This window comes from Phacochoerus africanus, chromosome 11 (assembly GCF_016906955.1).
Source record: "Phacochoerus africanus isolate WHEZ1 chromosome 11, ROS_Pafr_v1, whole genome shotgun sequence".
Taxonomy (NCBI): Eukaryota; Metazoa; Chordata; class Mammalia; order Artiodactyla; family Suidae; genus Phacochoerus; species Phacochoerus africanus.
In genome coordinates, this window is record NC_062554.1 from 108,381,785 (window position 1) to 108,403,740 (window position 21,956).

The window sequence follows — 21,956 nt, forward strand, 5'->3', positions numbered from 1 at the left end:
GATCCAATGTTGCTGTGGTGTAGGCTGGTGGCTGCAGCTCTGAATTGACCCCTAGCCTGGGAACCTCCATATACCACGGATGAGGCCCTAAAAACCAAAAAAAAAAAAAATACAGAGTATAGATGCTACACCTATTTACAGAAAAGAACCATGATGTTAAAAATAATGATAGACTAAAATCCTAGTATATCTCAATAAAAACTTGAAGCTAATATCAGAAGGAAGTTTAAGTGGGTGAATTCTCATCCTCTCATAGGGAGAAATGAATGGATTTTGTTTTCTTGTGTGAATTTGAGGTTGACTTGAAATTTCTACACTTAGATATGTTATTTAACATTGAAATAAGATCATTAATAACTTTCAAATTACCAAAGGGAGAAGAGTAAGATGAACTCAAAGAGAATAGAGGCCACATAGCAAAAACAGAAAAGCGCAGACACACAAAAGTGACAGAAAAAGTGTCTGTGATGACACACATTAGTGGTGTTTCTCAAGTATTTCATCACAAATTTAAACCAATGAATCCATGTATGTAAGAGATACAATTAAAACAGGAGGACTTAATGGTTATTATTATCTATAAGAAATACTCTTTAAAAAGGAATAAATTTTAAATAAAAAGATAGGAGAAATATGGTAGGCAAATGCAAACAAAATAAAACACGGGTCACAACACTACTATCAAGTTAAAGTCAAGCACAGAGCATTGAATATGCCTAAGAGTGTCATTCTATATGAATGATGGGTAAAGAAGTTGCTAAGAAGTCTGTCAGTGCCATGAACCCATAGCATCAAAATATCATGCCAACAATTCTCTTTTAAAGATACATTCATGGAAAAGTTTATGAAAATGTAGCCTGCCGAAGCTAGACAATCCATTAAGTTACAAATGAAAGTCCATTTTAAAAGAGCTGAAATGTGGTTAAGTTTCCTAGTTATACCTTGTTTTTTAGTTCTGAGTCATCCACTTCAATGGCCACTTGTCTGAAGTGAGACATTAAAAGTAAAATACCAGCTTTCTAAATCTTAGCATGAAGAAATTATAAGGCACCACATTAATTTTAATATTTATTACATATTGAAATCATAGCATTTTGGGTATATTGGGTTAAGTAAAATATACCATTAAATTTCATTTTTTTGCCTTTTTAATGTAGCTACTAGAAATTTTTAAATAGCAAATGTGGGTAGTTCCCTGTGGTGCCTAAGGATCTGGCATTGTACAGTCGCTGGTTGCGACTGTGGCACGAGTTTGATATCTGGCCCAAGAACTTCTCTATGCTGTGGGCATGGCCGAAAAAAAATACCATTGGACACTGTTCTTCTCTACGATGGTATTTATTACTACAGTTTTGATATAATTTCTTTTTTCGAATTGTTTTTTAAAATCAAAGTATAGTTAATTTACAGTATTGTGTTCATTTCAGATATAGAGCAAAGTGACTCAGTCATATACATATATACATGCATACATATATATACACATAGACACATACACACTTTCTTAGTATCTTTTCCATTATAACTTATTAAAAGATAGTGAATATAGTTCCCTGTGCCATATAGTTGCTTATTGCTTATCTTTTTATATATAGTAGTGTGTCTGTGTTAATACCAAATTCCTGATGTATCTCTCTCCCCCCACCACCATCCCCTTTGTAACCATAAGTTTGTTTTCTATAGTTGCTTTAATTTCACTTTACTTTCACAATTGTCTGGTTGAAGCTGAGAATTTGCTACTTTAGGTTTATCTGATGAATTCCATCTTTATTGCAATAGAATTAATTTATTCTTATCACCAGCACCAACCCATTTATGTTTCCGTGTTTCAGTTACTTTTATAAAATAATATGGGCAAAATACAACTAATATTTAGATAATCTCATAAGAAAAAATAATAGCAAAAGTGGATGTTGGCTGGCTGAGAAGCCCCACTACCATGAAAAAATAACTCAGCTTTTGGGTCAACTCAAGTAGGCAAGTGTGAATTCAGTACCTCAGAGCCAATGGAGAGGAATCAACAGTCACTTAAAAATGTATAAAAGTTCAACTTTTATGAAAAGCAACTGTAAAACGTCAAAGATTACCTTTAAGAGAAAAACTGCTGAAAATGTAAAGAGAATGACAGAAACATAATCACAGAAAGAAACTTAAATCTTGTCATTGACAGATTATATAGACAAAAATTATAGCTGAATAATGTAATTAGCATATATATTCTATCCCTTATTTTGAAAATATGTCTTACTTATGAAAACTTTGGGTCCAGAGGTTCAGTATTGTAGAGATGTCACATCTTCCCAAATCTATCAGTGAATTAAATGCATTTGGAAACAAAAAACCTTATTTTGTGATTTGATCAAATAATTTGAAAGGTCATATAAAAGAATATGTCCCAGAACAGCTGGGAGAATTCTTAAAGAATGAGGCCAGTTTGCCCCCTATACATGAAAATACATGAAGCTGTAACAATTAAAATAGTACAGGTAAAGGACCAGACAACGAATGAGTCACAAGAAGTTGGTTAGTGTAAGGATCATTAGTAATTGATGTGGGTGTTCAGTCAGTGGCTGACTACTTGGGAAAAATAAAGCTTAATTCCCACCTCACTCTTTAAAGCAAACAGAAGTCCAAACTCGATCAAAATTTGTTTTATGAAAAATGAAACCATACTATATGTAAGTATTGATCTACATTATCTTGCATTACTTTTAAGGTTTGTGCTTTATGGCTTGTTTACAGTTATATGTTTAATCCTTTTGGATCTAACCCTTCCAATAATATAACTATCTCTGTTATTGTAGCCTTATAATACATTTTAATACCTGCTAGGGACAGTTCACCTGCTTTATTTTTCAAACATTTTCTAAATATTCTCACAGATTTATTCTCTATATTAATTTTAGAATTTTTTCAAAGTTTAAAAATAATCTTTTGGAATTTCAACTAGAATTATGCTCAAAAGCATATTATGCACAATAAAGATTATTATGTCTTTATAATGCTGGTATCTTTATAACTTGAACCTTCCCATCCAGAAATCGGAGCTGTCTCTCCATTTATTCAATTATTCATGTCTCTATACATTTAGTTATTTTTTGTTTTTTTTGCTTTTTTCTTTTGATTTTCAGGGCCATACCCATGGCATATGGTAGTTCCCAGGCAAGGAGTCGAATCAGAGCTGCAGCTGCCAGCCTACACCACAGCAACACCAGATCCTTAACCCACCAAGCATGATCAGGGATCAAACCTGCATCCTCATGGATACTAGTTGGGTTTGTAACCACTGAGCCACAGTGGGAACTCCACATTTACTTTTCTTCAAATTAATCCTTTATATTTCATTATTATATATGCTTCTAAGTATCTCATAATTTAGGTTCCTATTATAGTTTCTTTCTTCCTTGCAACTTAGTGGCAGAGGTTTGAATTAATCATGCTCATTGGTCCATTGACTGCTCACGGTTTCACCCTCACTTGCATTTTCTATTCATTTGGTTATTCATTAGCTATCAGTTGTTGTGCCATTGGGTGTGGATATATTTAATTAGACTAGGCTGTGCTCTCTAGAATGGCTGCCTCAGTGTTGGTCTTCTTGATATTATACTGTGCAGTGTATACCTTTAGGGGTCATCAAATGCTTTGACGGCAAATTCCATGCAGGTGTGGAACTCCTTTCTCTTCATTTCCCTTCCTCCAGGACCTTGGCTCCTTGGTTCCTAGCTACCTCAGTAGACCTGAGCTCCGGTTTAGGTCTCCCCTGTCAAGGGAGACTGTGTCAACCTCTAGTTCACTGGTGGACTCTGTTGCAGCTCTATGTCCTGCACTGTGAGTTAGCAAACACTCTGCAGATTAAAGCTCTGGAAGAGGCCCCGCTCACCCTTGGGAGAGTCCCTTTCTCTCTCCAAGGTCCTGACTACCTTGGTTTCCTGCTGATAATGTTCAAACAGGTTTATTTACTTTTGTTTCAATGGGGGTGGTATTGTTTTCCATCTCTTAATTGTTGCACAAGCCCCTCCAATTAGATTTTAATTAGTTAAACTACACCATATGCTTTTATTTGGAGTCATGGTTATGATCACGTTTTTACAACTGGGCAAGTGAAGTTTAGGAAATAAATTGTCCTAAAATATGAACCCCGGATAATGTAATCAAGATTACATGACTAGGCAGACATCTGCTTTTAAGAATTTGGGGGAAGAGTTCCCATCATGGCTTAGCGGAAATGAATCTGACTAGCATCTGAGAGGACGCAGGTTTGATCCTTGGCCTCGCTCAGTGCGTTAAGGATCTGGCATTGCCATGAGCTGTGGTGTGGGTTGGAGAAGCAGCTTGGATCCCGCTTGGCTTTGGCTGTGGTATAGGGCAGCAGATACAGCTCCAACTTGACCCCTGCCCTGGGGACCTCCATATGCCCCAGGTACGGCCCTAAAAAGACAAAAAAAAAAAAAAGAATTAGGGATGGAAGAAGGAAATACCATGATAACTCAGTGGGTTAAGGATGCAGTGTTGTCTCTGTGAGGATGCAAGTTTGATCTCTGGCCTTGGTTGGTGGGTTGAGGATCTGGCATTGACACAAACGTGGCATAGATTGCAGATGTGGCTAGGATCTGGTGTGTCTGTGGCTGTAGCTTAGGCCTCAGTTGCAGTTCCAGTTCGACCCAGGATCCAGTAACTTCCATATGCTGCAGGTGCAGCCATAAAAAGAAAAAAAGAATTTGGGATTTTGGAGAATATTTCTTAATTGAAAATCTAACATTGTGGGACAGGTCTTTCTTCATTTCAAGCAATTCCACTCTTTTCATGGTTCTGGTAGGTATCAAGGCTCAGGTGACTACTGATCTGAAACTCAGATGTAGAAAGGGACGTAGGTTCTTTTTCACATAATAACATAGAAAATGAACCTGGTGAATGGTTGAGGCAGGGCAAAGGACTTAATTATCTATTAGGTTACCCCACCACCACCACCATTCTCCACATCTGGAAGGATTCCTCTCCATTCTGGCTTGACTGAGCAGAGCTCAGTTGCAGAGAGCTTCTGTCAGAAGCTGTATTCAAGGCCCTGGGTGGGAGTGGTAGGGAACCAGTTAAAATGAGCCCCTCTGTGGCCTGTGAAGAGAAGTTGGAGGGAGCTTCCCTGCTGAGTGTTATGAGTGTGACCCTGGAGGGGTCAGAATTAGCAAGTTTGCTGGAAACTGAACTGCTGAAACCTAATTGTAGGAATAAGGAAGACACATTGGAGCAGAGACCAACGCATGGCTGAGATAAGCCAGCTGAATTCTAAGTCAAGGACTGGGTGTATCTTCCATATTCTCTACATACCTAACTGGTTTAGTGACCAGGGGCTTTAGCCAGGACCATCCTGGGTTCTAACCAAGCTATCTCATGGGTGCATCTGATTGTATCTGACTGTAGCATTTTCCAGGGTCTATCTTGGGAAGGCAGGCTTTTCCCTTTCCACAAGGAGGAATTATCCAAACACGGAGAAGGTGTCAGGAGTTATGGAGCCTTGTGAATGACACATTCTCCTGCAGATGGAGACTTCAGGGACAGAAAGCAGTAAAAACTGACTGCCTCTGATCTTAAAAGAAAAAGGAAGGTAAATAAATTTTCAGAACACCCAGAACTTCACAGGCCATGGTGCTTTTCCCCTGTGAAAGTGTTATTCCTTGCCAAGCCCCTTAAAGCCTTACCACCACCTTTGAAGGTGAGCATTACTCTCCCTGTTTCATGGAGGAGCAAGCCAAGGCATCAAGAAGTAATGTAGGTAATTCTGTCGTGGCTCAGTAAGTTAAGGACCCAGCTAGTGTCCATGAGGATGCTGGTTCGATCCCTGGCCTCACTCAGTGGATTAAGGGTCTGGCGTTTCTCTGAGCTGCTATATAGGTCACAGAGGCAGCTTAGATCTGGCATCACTGAGGCTGTGGTGTAGACAGCAGCTGCAACTCCAATTTGACCCCTAGCCCAGGAACTTCCATTTGCCGCATGTGCAGCCCTAAAAAAGGGGAGAAAAAAATCATGTAAATGGTCCCAGGTAAACTTGGCAGAATGAGGATGACACACAGGTCCCCCCACCAAAAAAAAAAAAAAATGGGGCTCCTCACCACCATGTCAGACTCTATCCTTTTTCATGTGGATGGACCTCAATGGCTGGAGGCTTTCACTGTTTAAAGCTGGTGTTTATAATTATGACAAAGTTAAATGATGTCTAGCAATTCTGACAAAAAAGCCCAGCAGATACCATAGAAAGACTTCCACTAAACATAGTTTTTAAATTTTTTGCGCTGTCTATGGCATCCCTATTGGGACTCAGGGGTAACAAACCCAACTAATATCCCTGAGAATTTGGGTTCAATCCCTGGCCCCAATCAGTGGGCTAAGGATCCGTCTTTGCCATGAGCTATGATGTAGGTCACAGACAGCTTGGATCTGGCGTTGCTGTGGCTATGGTGTAGGCCAGCAGCTGCAGCTCTGATTTGACCCCTAGCTTGGGAACTTCCATGTGCCACAGGTGCAACCCTAAAAAAGACCCAAAAAAATATTTTTGCACTATCTAGAGGAAATTTACATTTATTTTAAAAGTCCATGTGTGGTGATAACTTCACTTTTGTGACAAATAGAATATTTGTGGAACATTCTTTTATGAATGCACATGAGTTGTGGCATTTTATATTAATTATATTGATTTATAATTGCCATGTAATCGCAGAGGGGGAAAGTGACCAATTATTAGTGTCCATGGAAAATAGAAATATCTTTATTTTTTATCTCAAGCACTGTTCCCTGTACAAAATTTCATTCTATGTGGGTCATACTTAAGCAACAACCAGCATAGCTGGCAAGAAGCCTGGGATCTTAAGATGGCACATGAACTGCATGAACTTTCTCAGGCTCTGTGGAAAATATCCCCTTTAGAAGCTAAAATGTCCCATTGGTCCAATTTTAGACTTTCCCTCTGAGTCTGAAACCTGGAGAGCAGAAAAGGCTCTCCACAAGTAGAGAGGTGCTCAGTCTGGCCTGTATCTGGTAGTTGCTAGCTTCAAGGTTTTCTGACATTAATTTTGTGGCCAATGATCACTTTTATGGTCTCAATTTTTCTTCACTATTAAATAAGAGTTAAGCTGTCACAGATGCCTTTATTGCTGGGCTGTTGGGACTTTTAATATACGAGTATGCTTTTTAAAATACCCACAGTTGTTGGCAGGAGCAAGAGTGTGTAATATTTCTCAAACTTATCTCACCACAAAGGCCCTTGAGCTTGAGAAATTGGAGTCCACAGAACACTTTTGGAAAACAGTGAGCTGCAGAGCATTCTAAAGACTTTAATTCTAATGTTCTACATTTGTTCTAAAGGTGATAATGTCTCTCTATTTTTGTATTCAGAAACATTCATCCTATACTACAACATGCTGTATCAACTTAGGTAAGCAAAGTAGAACAGGAGGAAAAGGAAGATGTTCACTCATTCATTCAGCAAACGTGGAGTGTCCACCAAGAGCCATATATTATTTCTGGGCTCTTGGCATTAGATTATAGAGACAAGAGACGTACATTTGGAGGTCTGCTAGTTATTTGCCTTCCATGATTTCCAAGGAGTCCTGAGTGCCCAGTCTTTGAGACTATGGGTCCATTACATGGGTAGGCAGATAAGAGTGCTATGGCAGTAATTCAGCAGTGTCGCAGTGAGACAGGACAGCCAGAATCACTAAAGCCAGGAAAACCATTTACATATTCAGGGAAAATGGAAAAAAATGTATTCCTAGGTATTAATAGTTGTTACCACTAGCTGTTGTAATTATGGACAACTTTTGCAATTTTTCTTTCTCTTTTTTTTTTTTTAAATGAACATCGGAGTTAACTGTTGTGGCTCAGCAGAAACGAATCTGACTAGGTTTGATCCCTGGCCTTGAGGACGCAGGTTTGATCCCTGGCCTTGCTCAGTGGGTTAAGGACGCAGGTTTGATCCCTGGCCTTGCTCAGTGGGTTAAGGATCCAGTGTTGCTGTGAGCTGTGGCGTAGGTCACAGACGTGGATCAGATCCTATGTGGCTGTGGCTGTGGCTGTGGCTACAGCTCCAATTCAACCTCTAGCCTTAGGACCTCCATATACATGTGTGCAGTCCTAAAAAGACAAAACAATAAAAACAAAAAAAATGAACATGTATGTCTTTTATAATAGAAAACTAAGCAGCTATAGTGTTTTGAAAATTATGGCTAGGACATTGATCTAAGGGACAGATCATTTCAGCCTGATAAAGTTTCCAGGGGAAGTGGTGTTTGGAGATGGGTAAATGATTTGACATTTTCTTTTTTAAGTAGTGAGAAAAGAGCCGGGAGAGAAAAGATTTGGTGCTCTCACATGAAATCTTACTGGAGTGTTTGCCAATGCCGACTCCAAAGGATAGGCTGCCATGATGGAAACTTAATAAGGGCTTTCTCCCCAACACTGGTGAGTCTCCTAAACGGACACAGACGTTTACAAATATGTCCATGTTTACAACAAGCTAGGCGATTTTTTAAGACTTTTTTTCATTTTTGGTTATTTCCGTGGGATTTACTTCAGTTGATAGCTGAAACCATAGTAAGTGGGGAGTCGTCTTCCCATGTACCCAGTCACAAGCCATACCCTCACTAATGTGGGGTTTTGTTTCCTTTGCTGGCCTCTTTCCTTCACTTGGACAAATAATGTGATGGGGGGGGTCAGTGAAAAATGTTATTTTTTGACTCTCTGTGACCCTAGGAAATATGTTTTTCCTACTGACTTTCAGCAACAGAACCATGTCTCTGACTCTAGTGCTGTCTAGAGTATGTACACCCAAACACACCTACCCAGATAATCCACAGGGCGGATGGGGGATCCCTGTAACTTGCTTCTCGCAGCCATCAACCTCGTGGAAACTCAAACCTGCCTCGTTCTTCTTCTCAACCCTTCTCTGCTTCTCTTCCTCCTGAATCTTCCTTCTGGGCACTCTTGAACCCCAACTCCATGACACACACACTCCTCTGCATTCAAGAACCAATCCTTCCTTGTTGCATCCACATCCCGGTTCATCCTCCTCATCCACGTTCCCAGGAGTCCTCATCAACTGGCAGCTACTCTCAGCCAGTTCTCTAAGCCAGGAGGGATATTCTACAAGTTCTGTGTGAGATCTGTGTGTACACAAATACCCATCTCCAATGACTGTCCCTTCAGCTACCCACTGCCAAGGCCACACTGTAAACCTTGCAGTTACTTGAAATTATATCATCTCAGAAAACTATTCCTTGACCAAAACCTCCTATCCTCCCAGCACAGCTTCCCTTCTTTCTCTTGGGCTTCATCTCAGCTTCCATAGATTTGGTCTTCCCCTTTGTCAACTGTGCGCCTGTCAAAACCATCTCATCCCACATGTTGGCTCCAGTAGCCTGCACATTTCTGTTAGTGGTCCACTTCTCTACTTCACTGGCCCAGCCTCCAGCCAAATTACAGAAAAAGTCACATGGCCTCTCAGAACCATGGGTATAGACTCTGTTCTCTGACCTCAACAGGACCCTCATGAGGCCTATGTGGCAGCTCATCTTTAATTCCTTGGCAAAGATATGAAATCCTCACAATTTGATTATAGCCCTGAGCTCTCCTTTACCCTACTCTGTTTCTTGACACCAATGTCCTCTTCTCTTTTCCAAAGAAACTGGCAATCATTGGGCGGAACTCACTCACCTTCCTCTGTTGATTGATCTAAATCCCCATCCTCACATAACTACCTCCTCTGCCCGTGCTCCAGATCAACTTGCTCATACTGCCTCCTCCACCTCATTGCACCTGTTCGTCCCTAATGTCTCCAGCCACTCCTTCCACCCAACTATCTTCTGTAAGCATTAAAGATGCTCTAGTCTTTGCCACCTGAAACAAGTAGACATGGACTCCTCTTTCAAGTCCCTGTCCTCTTCTGGTTATTACCTGTATCTGTCCTTGTTCTGTTCTTTGTGTTTTAGACATGGTGAGTTTGAAGCATTGGGGCAAAGTGAATCTATCCAATATGCATTTGGATATGTGATTTAAAGTTTCAGAGAGCTAACTGGACTAAAGCCATGAATTAAGGCACAGAAACTAGAGCACTTGGCAAACAAAAGATGATCATTGAAGCTATAATTGTGGAGGTGATTGCCTAGAGATGGGGTTTAGAGAGAAAAAAGAGGTCCAAGGTGGAGGAACTTCCCAGATGCCACAACTTCCATGCAGCTGAGAGCCACTCATGCCAGGAGTAGTTTTTAAAAATGATGAGAACTAACATGTATTGAGCAAAACTGTGATTCATAGAGACTGTATAACCTTGGAAAAGTTCTAAAATCTGATTGTTTAACTATATTCTGTGTTAGAACTTCTTGACAGTAAGCAGAGAGATGATACGAGAGATCAGAGGAGTCTGTATTTTGTGTGATAAGAGTTTTGTGTATATATAGAGTTAATGAGAAAAAAATTTTATAATGTAATTGCTTTAAAAGATTTATTTGCCTAACAACCTCATCAATATGCAAACTACAGAGGGTCACAAAATTATTTTTTAAGTTGCTTACAAGTTTATTCAGTAACTGTTGAGAGTTTTTTGTGTGCCTCAGGTCTGAGGCTGGATAGCAAGAATGCAAAGATGGATGATAGTCCCAGATTTCCAGGGGCTCACTGCTTTGCGAGGGATACAGCTAGAAGAGCTTGCAGCAAAAGGGAAAGGGCCATAAAAGAAGTCCCTAGAAGATAGTCAGTCCTGTGTTTGGGCTTCAGAGTAAGGCAGATTGAGCCTTCGTTGCTTCATCCAAAAAAAGGGAGCTACTAAGAGTCTCATTGGGTTGTTGCAGTGATTACATGAGATGGTGCATACAGACCCCTACAGGCACTGCATGTGGTCTGTGAGTGGTAGGTGCTGCTTTATGATGATGTTAAAAATAGTGATTATTATAATCCACCAACTCTTCTTTAGAGCAGGTTAAAGTAGCTCTCTCGGAAGAGGTGATGTTGAGGACGATGCCAAAAAGTGGGAGGAATTTCACCAAGCAAAATCAGAAGCTGTGTCATTCTACACAGCAAGGACAAAATCTACAGAAGTGCAAAAATGAGAAAGAATATTCCAGTTACAAGGGATGTGCCTGGAGTACAGGGAGTTGGAGAGAGGTGGGAGGATGGCTCAAACATGAAAAAAAAAATTGGCTAAGGAATTTGGACTTTTATTCTTCAAGTCAGTGGACCCCAAAGTAAGGTGCATGACCTCTTGGAAGTTAACCAAATTGACTCACTGGTTTGCTGAAAAATAAAGTTAGAATTTCTGTTGGGATTTAAAATTTTTCATCCTTTTAAAAATTTTACTTTTTGCATGTTTTGAGATGATAATACTAGTTTTGTATATTAGTACATTTATTTAAAAAATAGACATATATTGGAGTTCCCATCATGTCTCAGTGGTTAACAAATCCAACTAGGAACCATGAGGTTTCAGGTTTGATCCCTGGCCTCGCTCGGAGGGTTAAGGATCCAGTATTGCCGTGAGCTGTGGTGTAGGTTGTAGACGCAGCTTGGATCCCGCATTGCTGTGACTCTGGTGTAGGCAGGCATCTTCAGCTCCGATTAGACCCCGAGTCTGGGAACCTCCATAAGCTGCAGGTGCAGCCCTAGAAAAGACAAAAAAACAAACAAAAAAAATATATTGGGGTGTATTCTAAAAAATTTGCAGATATAGGTGTATATGAACAAAAATATTGTGGGAAGTTACTGAGAAGTCGTAAGCAGAAAATGATGTGGACAACTTGGATTTCTGATGGATCTGATTATAGGAGGAACACAGATAAAACGTGGCAAAAATGAAGGCAGAATTAGTAAGAGGGATTGCAATAGCCCACGTAGAGCTTCCAAATTCCCAACGGATTAATCTTTGGTATTTGTGAAAAAGAAAGTGGAATTCCTGGGAATTTGCATGAATTCCACAAATCCTAAGCAATTTGGTATTTTTTTTTAATTCTATTTATTTTTTTACATAATAATGAGTGACCTATATGTGACTGGGTCACTTTGCTGTACAGTAGAAATTGACAGAACACTGTGAATCAACTATAGTGTAAAAAAGTAAAAATCTAAAAAAAAAAAATGAGTGACCATGAGGATAAATGCTAAATCATTTTTCTGTGATGTGGTTGTGGTTCTATATTTAAAGTTTAAATTTTATACTAAAAAGACATAAATGTAAATGAACAATTTCTCTATTGCCAACTAATCTATTATAACAGGATAATATATTTCAGTAACATCTAAAAATGATCCTTACCTGATAAAGACATCTGTTAACAAAAACATTATAAAATGGGAACACTGGAGTTCACGTCGTGGCTCAGTGGTTAACGAATCCAACTAGGAACCATGAGGTTGTGGGTTCGATCCCTGGCCTTACTCAGGGGGTTAAGGATCCAGCATTGCCGTGAGCTGTGGTGTAGGTTGCAGACGAGGCTCGGATCCCACATTGCTATGGCTCTGGCGTAGGCGGGTGGCTACAGCTCCAATTAGACCCCTAGCCTGGGAACCTCCATATGCTGCAGGAGCAGCCCAAGAAAAGGCAAAAAGACAAAAAATAAAATAAAATAAAATAGGAATACTAATATAAATTAATGCCAGCCTAATTTGAAACACTATATTTATAAGAGTTTTCTGTTGTTAAAACAAAAATTTTATTTTTCTTTCTATGGCCATACATGCAGCATATGGAAGTTCCTGGGCCAGGGTCAAATTGGAGCTGCACCTGAGGCCTATGCCACAGCCACGGCAACACAGGATCTGAGCTGCATCTGCAACCTAAGTCACAGCTTGCGGCAGCGCCAGAACCTTAACCCACTGGGCAAGGCCAAGGTTTGAACCTGCATCCTCATGGACACTATGTCAGGTTCTAAACCCACTGAGCCGCCACAGGAACTCCAAAACAAAAATTGTAAACAAAGTACCGTTGCCCTATCCTATAGCTTTGATCTTTGTTTTATGGCAGATAATCCCAGATGTAGAAAAATTTGTCTGTTCATGCTGACACTGGGCTGAATTGTTAAGAGCACACCCAGGAAGTTCCCCTTGTGGCTCAGCAGTAATGAACCTGACTAGTATCCATGAGGATGTAGGTTCGATCCCTGGCCCACTCAGTGGGTTAAGGATTCGGGTGTTGCCATGAGCTGGGGTGTATGTTGCAGACAGGACTCAGAACCTGCACTGCTGTAGCTATGGTGCAGGCCAGCAGCTTTGTAGCTCCATCTCGACCCCTAGCCTGGGAACTTCCATATGCTGCAGTTGCAGTCCTAAAAATCAAAAAAAAAAAAGTGCACCCCAAAGTATCTTCAAGTTGGGCATTAGGATAGTTACTGCATTACAGGAGCTTATTCTTTTTTACCAACGAAATTATCTACTTGACCTGATTTGCTGTCAAAATTTACAGCCTGTGTTGCTTTGCTAATTCTGATATCTATCATTTTCTAATTTCCCATTGGAAACATTCATGTCTTCTTCTCTCTGCATGTCTTCTGTTAAAATATTTCCAAAGAACTGCAGCAGCCCATATGGAAAATACTGAACTTGACTGGGTAGTGTTCAGATAACAAACCTTGCTAGGAGATCCAAATATTAACAACACTAGACAGAATCACATGTTGAAATTGCTGATTTAAGGATTTATTTTCCTTCTAAAATTTTTTATTTCTTGGAATCCCACTCACAGGATTTATATGAAGTATACCATGTGTATAAATTTATCACTATTGATAGTGTTTGCAAGAATGACACATTGTTAGCAGCAGACAGGACCACCAACACACATGGCAAGAGCTACAAGCAAGGCTGTCTGTTAGATGGTGAATGCCTCTCCTCCAAGTTCCTGTCCTGGTTCCTAAAAATGCTGACCTTAGCCTTTTGTTTCTCATACCAGGGCTTCCTGCCTTTGATGCCAGTGGTGTCCCTTGAAACTGTAACATCTCTGTGTTGACTGCTAAGCCTTAATTATCACAGATTTTACAATGCTTTTTCCATTTTCCCAATTTATTGACTGATTTTCCTCAGGATTTGCAAAAACATAAAGAAATTTCACAATCCGTAATAATCAGGAATTCCTGCATGGAGACACTAAATCCAACAGCTGTAGCGGGTTAGGCAGTAGGGCTAGATTTGAGCATTCTTTTGGAGGTAGAACATTTAGCATCTGCAATGATATGGGAAGAATGAGGGAGAGACTGTTCTAGAATAATAATTTATTTCTGTACAGACAGGGCAGTCTATCCTAGGCAATGCTCAAGAGAAATCTGATTAATTAATGTTCTCATTATATATTTCTGTGTAACTAATCATCCTAAAAGTTAGTAGCTCTCATTAGGGAAATGCAAATCAAAACCACAGTGAGATACCACTTCACATCCATTAGTGGCGATCCTAAAAACAGATAAACAAAAATGGAAAACAGCAAATGTTGGCAAGGATGTGAAGAAATTGGAATACTTGTGCATTGTTTATGGAAATGTAAAATAATGCAGCCACTGAGGATAACAGTATGGCAGTTCCTTGAAAAACTAAGCATTGGATTAGCCTATGATCCAGAGAGTCCACTAAAAGATTTAAATTAGGGATGTGACCAGATATTTGTACACCATTTTTCATAGCAGTATTGTGCATAATAGCCAAAAGGTGGAAACAACATACATGTCCCCCGACAGATGAATGGATGAACAGAATGTATATATATATATATATATATATATATATATATATACAATTGAATATTATTAAATCTTTTAAAAAATGTTTATTGGAGTATATTCAGTCTTAAAAGTAAAATTCTGACAACATGGATGAACTTTGAGGACATTATGCTAAGCTTGTCACAAAAGGACAAAAGTTGTATAATTCCATTTATATGAAATACCTAGAGTTGTCAAATTCATTGATACAGGAAGTTAGTATGATAGATGCCACGTGCTGGGGGAGTTACTCTCCTAATTGGGTTAGGGCTCATGGGTACAAAGCTTCAAATGGGAAGATAAAAAAGTTCTGGAGATGGATGGTGAGTGATGGTTGCAGAAAACTGAATATACTTAATGCCACAGAATTGTAGGCTTAAAAATGGTTAAAAATGTATTCCCACCAGCAGTGTTTTAGAACATGAACATAATTATGAGTAGGCCTAGAGTAGAAAATCAGTTTATTTGTAAAGTCAGAGAAACCTCTTGCAATTGAGAGATGTTTTATTTATTTTACCACCCTCTCACACACAAAAAGAAATAGATTCAAACTGTTGTTCTTGATCTGGGTCAGGACCTAGCAATGAGCCGTACCTTGTGGCCTCCATCAGTCCCTGGTGATGAAGAGGGGTTTAGAGCTATTGCTTCTGTTCCCAGTGTGGCTTTCCTCTGGAGAGGAACGTCTGTCCCCGGCTGGCCATGCAAGCTGGGAAAGCCACTTCCCAGTCTAGAACAAGGGGAGTGGACCAGACAGCCTCCCAAGGCCCTCTGGGCTCATCTTGTGCCTTTCCAAGGAGCAGCCCATTGTGAGGTGGTAGAGAGGGCAGGCTCTAGACTCACCTGGATTCAAACCAGCTGGGTGACCTTTGGAAGCATTAGTTAACCACTCCACCTCAGTGGCCTTACCTTTAATAATAGAATGATATTTCCTGTTGTGGCTCAGCAGTGATGAACCCAACTAGTACCCATGAGGATGTGGGTTCAATCCCTAGCCTCCCTCCGTGGGTTAAGGATCTGGCATTACCGTGAGCTGTGGTGTAGGTCACAGATGTGGCTCAGATCTGGCATTGCTATGGCTGTAGGGTGGGCTGGCAGCTGCAGATCCAATTTGACCCCTAGCCTGGGAACTTCCATATGCTGCAGGTGCAGCCCTTAATAATAATAGGATGGTCGTGAAGTTTAAATGACATGTGTACATATAATGCTTAACAGTATCTACAACATAATAATTGCTTAAGTATAATTATTAATACTTAGAAAAAACTGCATGGCTCAAAACAATAGCAATCATATTATTGTATCTCAAAGTAAAGGAGGTTGACAGGGCTCAGCAGGGAAGTTCTCATTTGGGGTTGCACTCACATGTAGCTGGGGCTGGAATCACTTTGAAGCCTTCCTAATTCACATGGATAGTGGTTGATGCCAGCTGTCTGCTGGGACCTTAGCTGGAGCTGTGGTCTGGAAGACATGAGGCAGAGGATTTTTGTGCATGTGGCTAGGGCTTTCTCAGAGCCCTAGGTTGGTTTTAAAAGAAAACTTGGAAGCATATGGCATTTTTATGGCCTAGTCTTGGTTACCTCTGCCATACCCTAGAGGTCCAGGCTGTCATAGCGCAAGAAAAGTATGTGAGATATACTATGCTGGCCACTTAATAAAACTTGCTAGTAATTCCTTTGTCCTCCTATGTGTCCTTTGATTAAGTCCCCTTGTCCATGAAGTGCTTGAAGAAGGCAGAGAATAAGGGAGTTTCCCAGATGACATATTTTCCCAAGTATGACATTGGCAGCTATTCCTATTTCGTATGTGTATCAGGGTGCCTGTAATTTATTTAAACAGTTATAGATGGTAGTGATGAGGACCTATGAGTAAAACACAGCAAACGGAAAAAGTAACTTAGAATTTCTTCAGCTGGAGCAAACAAAATACCTTAGACACGTCTATATGCTGAGACCAAAGAGCTGCCACAAATTTCTTTCCCCAAACCATTACAAAAAGCTCTTTCATCCACCATTCATACCTATGATCAACATATTGAAATGGACATCTTTCCTTCCCCCTTCATCTTTATAGATATTCTGTAGATCTCCAGACTGTTCATATTGTGCTCTTGCCTGGCTGATGACATTTTCTAGATCATCATCTTTAAAGGATTATAGAAACATGATTTTACCTTCTCTTTTAATTTAGCTCAAAATTAAAATATTTTTTATCATTGATCTGAGCAGTTTTCCTAGCACTGGTCACAAGATGCACAGACTGAGAAAATAAAATCACGCCTTTTGAAAGAAGGCGAGCCAAGTTTTGCCGCCTTCTTAAAAGAAGTACATCACCCACAAGCCTGATGATATGGCAGATCCACAGCTTGAGTTGGCTCTGAGAAAATGCCTTAAAAGATTCTTTCTAATAGTGTATTTTGACCTTGTTAAGCAAGACTATAAAGTCACAGTGGTGGCTAGACACATCAAGATGCTGGCTAATGTGCATGTTTTCCTTTGGTGTCATTAAGAAGTATACTTATCCGTGGCACTCAATAGAATCTTTTCAGGTCAGGATGAACTTGAACTTGAGCTATTGTTGGAAAAACTGGCAAGAGTGTTTGATTTTTTTAGTCAAGTAAGACACTGAGGGATCTCCTATAAATTAGAAGATGCAGAACCATAGGAATATTTACTTGCAAGAAGGAGAGGTCCAAAGAAATAGACCCTCCTTACTGATGGAAGAGAACATTACTGTGAGAATCTTGCTGCAGATCCTTTTAAAATTTGGTACAAATTATTTTTTTAGTCACACAGTTAATAAATAAATACATTCTTTAAAAAACAATACAGGCCATTTCGTGGATGAGGGATTAGTAAGAGCATCTGTGGGAGCCAGGCGGGAGGGAAGTGGGAAGACCCAGCCAAAGGTGTGTGGATTTGAACCTTCACATTTCTAACCTAAGACCTTGAAAAGCCTCATGACTCCTATCCTTTGGACTGTAAAGGTTATGTAGGTAATCTTGGAAACAATGGTAACATGATTGAGTTGGAATGAGCTTTTGGCTATTATGGACCGCTCCAAAGTTTGTGAGTTGCTAGAAACCCTCCTGGCTTTGCTTTTGTTGAATCTGAAGATTCCCAAAATGCAGCTGATGCCATCTGAGGGCTAAATGGAAGAATACTGTGTAGCTGCCAAGTAAGAGTAGAACTGTCTGATGGTGAAAAGAAAAGTATAAATCGTGGCACACCTCCTTTTTGATGTTGTCGCCCTCAAGATAATCATTGGAGATGGCGTCTTCCACTTCGCCACAGATCTCTGAGACAGAGAAGCTTCTCTGGCAGCTGGAGCAGGTCCCTTTCTAGAGATAGGAGAGAGATCACTTTCTCAGAGGAGAAATCACAAGCCATCTTGATATTTCTCTAGGTCTCATAGCCGATCTAGGTCAAGTGAAAGGAAATAGCAAACAGCGTTCTTGTTGTGGCTCCGTAGTAATGAACTCGGCTAGTATCAATGAGGATTTGGGTTGGATCCCTGGCCTAAGTCAGTGGGTTAAGGATCTGAAGTTGCCGTGGGCTGTGGTGTGTGTCGCAGCCCGTGTTGCTGTGGTTGTGACTGTGGTACAGGCCGGCAGCTGAAGCTCTGATTCGACCCATAGCCTGAGAATATCCGTATGCCCAATGTAAAAAAAACAAAAAAGAGAAATAGAAAACCAGTTTGCAAGAAAAGTGGTATACAGGAAATAACTTCATTTGACAGGACTCTGTGCAGAAAATTCAAGTTTTATTTGAGACTTCATAAGCTTGGTGCACTTTTAAGATATTTTAGCTGTTCATATTTGTTTGTCTCTTGGAACAATGACACAAAAAGTTGTGATTTTCCGTGGTTTTAATTGGATAGCATGAGGCATGTAATACCAGAAATTGTTACTTTATAATGTTTCCTTAAGTAAAATTGAATTTGCTTTGATTTTTAGTCTTGTATAGACTGATAGTAAACCTTTAGCTACTGCCCAGCTAAAATGTGATGTTCAATATTATAGAAACAAAACTGACAAAAATTTAAAAGACTTTCCACAGCTGGGATATGGTATGCAGTTGTAGTCGAGCAAGCAGTCTTTAAAAGCTGCTGTGAACACAAACCAGCAATAAAAGTTAAAGCGGCACCATTAAGCTAGATTAGAATTTTTAAAATCCCACTAGTCTTCATAGTGGACAAGAGGTTGTCCAGTTGGTATAGAATCTAAGGAGGTTCAAGAAAGTTTACTTTTGCTTTAAGTCATAAGTTTTTTCTATGATTGTTGTATATGAATACATAGCTTTTGGTAACATTCTTTATTTGAAAATTTGAGACTAGTCAAGGTACTGATGTCTTGCCCAGTTTAGGGGTACATTGTAGAGCTGAACTTTGAGTTACCATGCAAGGTTTTTTTTTTTTTATGCTGTCATTTGTAATGTGTTTTGTGAGAATCCTTGGGATTAAAGTTTTGGTTACAAAAATAAATAAAAATTTTAAAAAGTATATAGACAGTACCAAGAAATCCCTTTCCTAGTTCTTTTCCCAAGACCTCTCCCCACCCCAGAGGTCACTAATTACTGTTATTTCTAAACATTTACTTGCTAATATATGTACCTGAAGTATATGTTTGCTTTATTTTGTTGTACACAAGTGGAACCATTTTGTTTGTACTATCTTGCAACCTTCCAATTTACACTTTACAATGTGTCATAGAAATTGGTCCACTGCAACACTTTCACAGTGCTTTAGAATTCCAAAGCACGAGCCATGGCTTACGTTGGCCTTTACTGATTGACATTTCCAGTGAGCATCATTGGTCATGCTTTTTGTGCACAGGTGTGAGAATTTCTCTAGGATGGATATCTACAAGTTGAATTACTGCCATAAGGCTGTATGTATTTTTAATTTTAATTAATATTGCCAAATTACCTTCCAAAAACTGTGACCAATTTACACCTCCAACCTACAGTTTATGAATTGTATCTGTTCTCTGTACCCTTGCCAATAGCCTTGGCATATTTCATTGCATTTCTCTAAGTATCAGTGAGGTTGGTTTTTTTCTCTCTCTCTTATTTGCCATTTGTCTTTTCTTTTCAGTTAATTGCGTCTTCCTATTTTTTGTCTGTTTCCTACCTGGGTGGCTTGACTGTTCTTTTTTTCTTAAAATTGATTTTAGTTGATTATATGGTGTAGATATTTGGAGGAATTTCTAAACTTCTGGAAGGCAGGAATCATATCTTAATCCTTTTTATATTCCTTGGACCTACCACTGTGCTAAATTATTTTTGTGGCATTTATGAAATTAAAGACTGATTTTCATTAAGCCTCAACTACTTGTGACATGACAAAGCCACACACACACACAAAGGAACATAACTAGACTAAAAGTTGATATCTTGACAAGGGCCAGCACCGTGCAAAAAATCTGGTCAGGAAATGAAAAAGGTTTAAACACATTTTTATGAGGAAATTGCCACATCCTTTTTATTAGAAATTGAAACGGGAACAAGGAGAAAAAACCCAAAGAAAGCTGTGTTCAAGGACAGACACACAGTCTGATTTGCACCATCAGGAAGTCTTTGGATGAATGGATGGGGAGCTGAGTAGAACAGCTTTAATTCTCAGTTGTCAAGACAACTCTGTTCCAACAGATACTGTCAAAGGCTTTCTTCAACAGTCCTCACCTTCTCACTGCTTGCAAAGCTCACTGTTAAGACTCTGTACTCTCTAAACCACATTGTCACATGGATGTTGGGTCAAGAGGCAGGTGACATGACTCTACTCCAGAGGACAACCTACCCCTCTCCCTGCTTCATCTTCCTGCCTTGTCTCTCCCAGTGCCCTCTTCCTACCCCTCTGCCACCTCTATATTCCAATAGGTTTTCCTGACTTTTCCAAACCAATCAGTTTTCCATCCCATCCCCACTGATTATTGAAGATTATGTTCATGCTCTCAAACACTGCTGATGAGAGTACAAATTGGTAGTGTCTTTCTAGAGGATAATGTGGCAGTCTGTTTCAAAAATCTTAAAAAATGGCATATCATGGGCTTTAAAATGATTCTTCTGTCTTGGCCGAGAGTCCACTGCCTGCTAATGCTGAAAAATATTCCCCTTGACGGGGCTTTGAGACCTCCATCCTCATCTCTTTCTCTAACCTCAAAGACAAGCCTAAACTAGGCAGAGTCCATGCCTACAGATTGATGCCGTTAGCCCTGAAAAGGGTGAAATCATCATCTCTTGTCCAGGAATCCTAGTGGTAGAGTTGTTGGCACCAGTCACCTCCTCCATTCTCTTGCAGTGAAGGTGATATGGTTAGTGTGTATTTGTGTTACCATCCAAAGAAGAATACCAGCCTTTTAAAGGTGAGCATTAGTTCTCTAAAGACAAATATTATGGGTGCATGTGTTCCATCATCCATCATTGTCATCTCTCAGCTCCACATCTGCCCTTCTGTACTTGGTTTGAGTTGGAAGTCTGCAAACTACATTTCTTAAGTTCTCTTACCGGCCAGATTATTATGTGTCCCACCAATAGAAAACATCACGAGGAAACCAGATGGCAGGAGGAAGCACAAATCTTCCAACTTCTGGCTCCAACAGTGTGGGGGTTGCTGGCAGCAGCTGGCATTTGCTTGTGGTTGCAAGTGCTGCTATAGTGATGTCGTGGAGTGCTATAGTGATAAAGATAGAGATACAGACATATAGATAAGGATAATGATATAACGTGTGGTGCTATAGTGGTGCAGTGCAGGGTCAGGGTGACTTTAGACTTCAGCAGTCCCACCTCTGGCCAGTGCAGCACCGCTTCTTCATACCCAAAACTGACTGTAGTTGTCTCCCCACAAACTGGCTGCTCTCACCTGTCTCAGGGATGCAGCACAGTGCTGTTAGCAGCTTCTCATCCATGGGTATTACCCCTGTTTCCTGTCTGCCTCAGTGTTCCTTTTGCTTTTTTAAATCTTTAGAGCATCTTTGTTACTGCTTTCCCTGTGTTACATTTCCTCTGTTTGAAATACTTTATAGGGGTTTCTCTTTACCTGATCACTTTCTTTGTGAGACACTCTGGTTTCCTGATGTCTGTAACACTTTTATTGATCTTTTACTTTAACCCTACTGCCTAGCATACTACATAAGACACAAAAGTCTTATAAGTGTGAGGATGTAGGTGGGAGAATATTCTTGGAGAGTTTGTTTTTATTTGGCAAATGGGTTTATGCATGTTACTCAAATATATTAAA

The 21,956-nt window shown here is 39.9% G+C and overlaps 1 pseudogene; it reads left to right on the forward strand.

Moving 5' to 3' along the window:
• Positions 1 to 18,162, forward strand: part of LOC125112174 (serine/arginine-rich splicing factor 3-like) — a 69,655-nt pseudogene extending 51,493 nt beyond the window's left edge.
• The last annotated feature ends 3,794 nt before the right edge of the window (positions 18,163 to 21,956 follow it).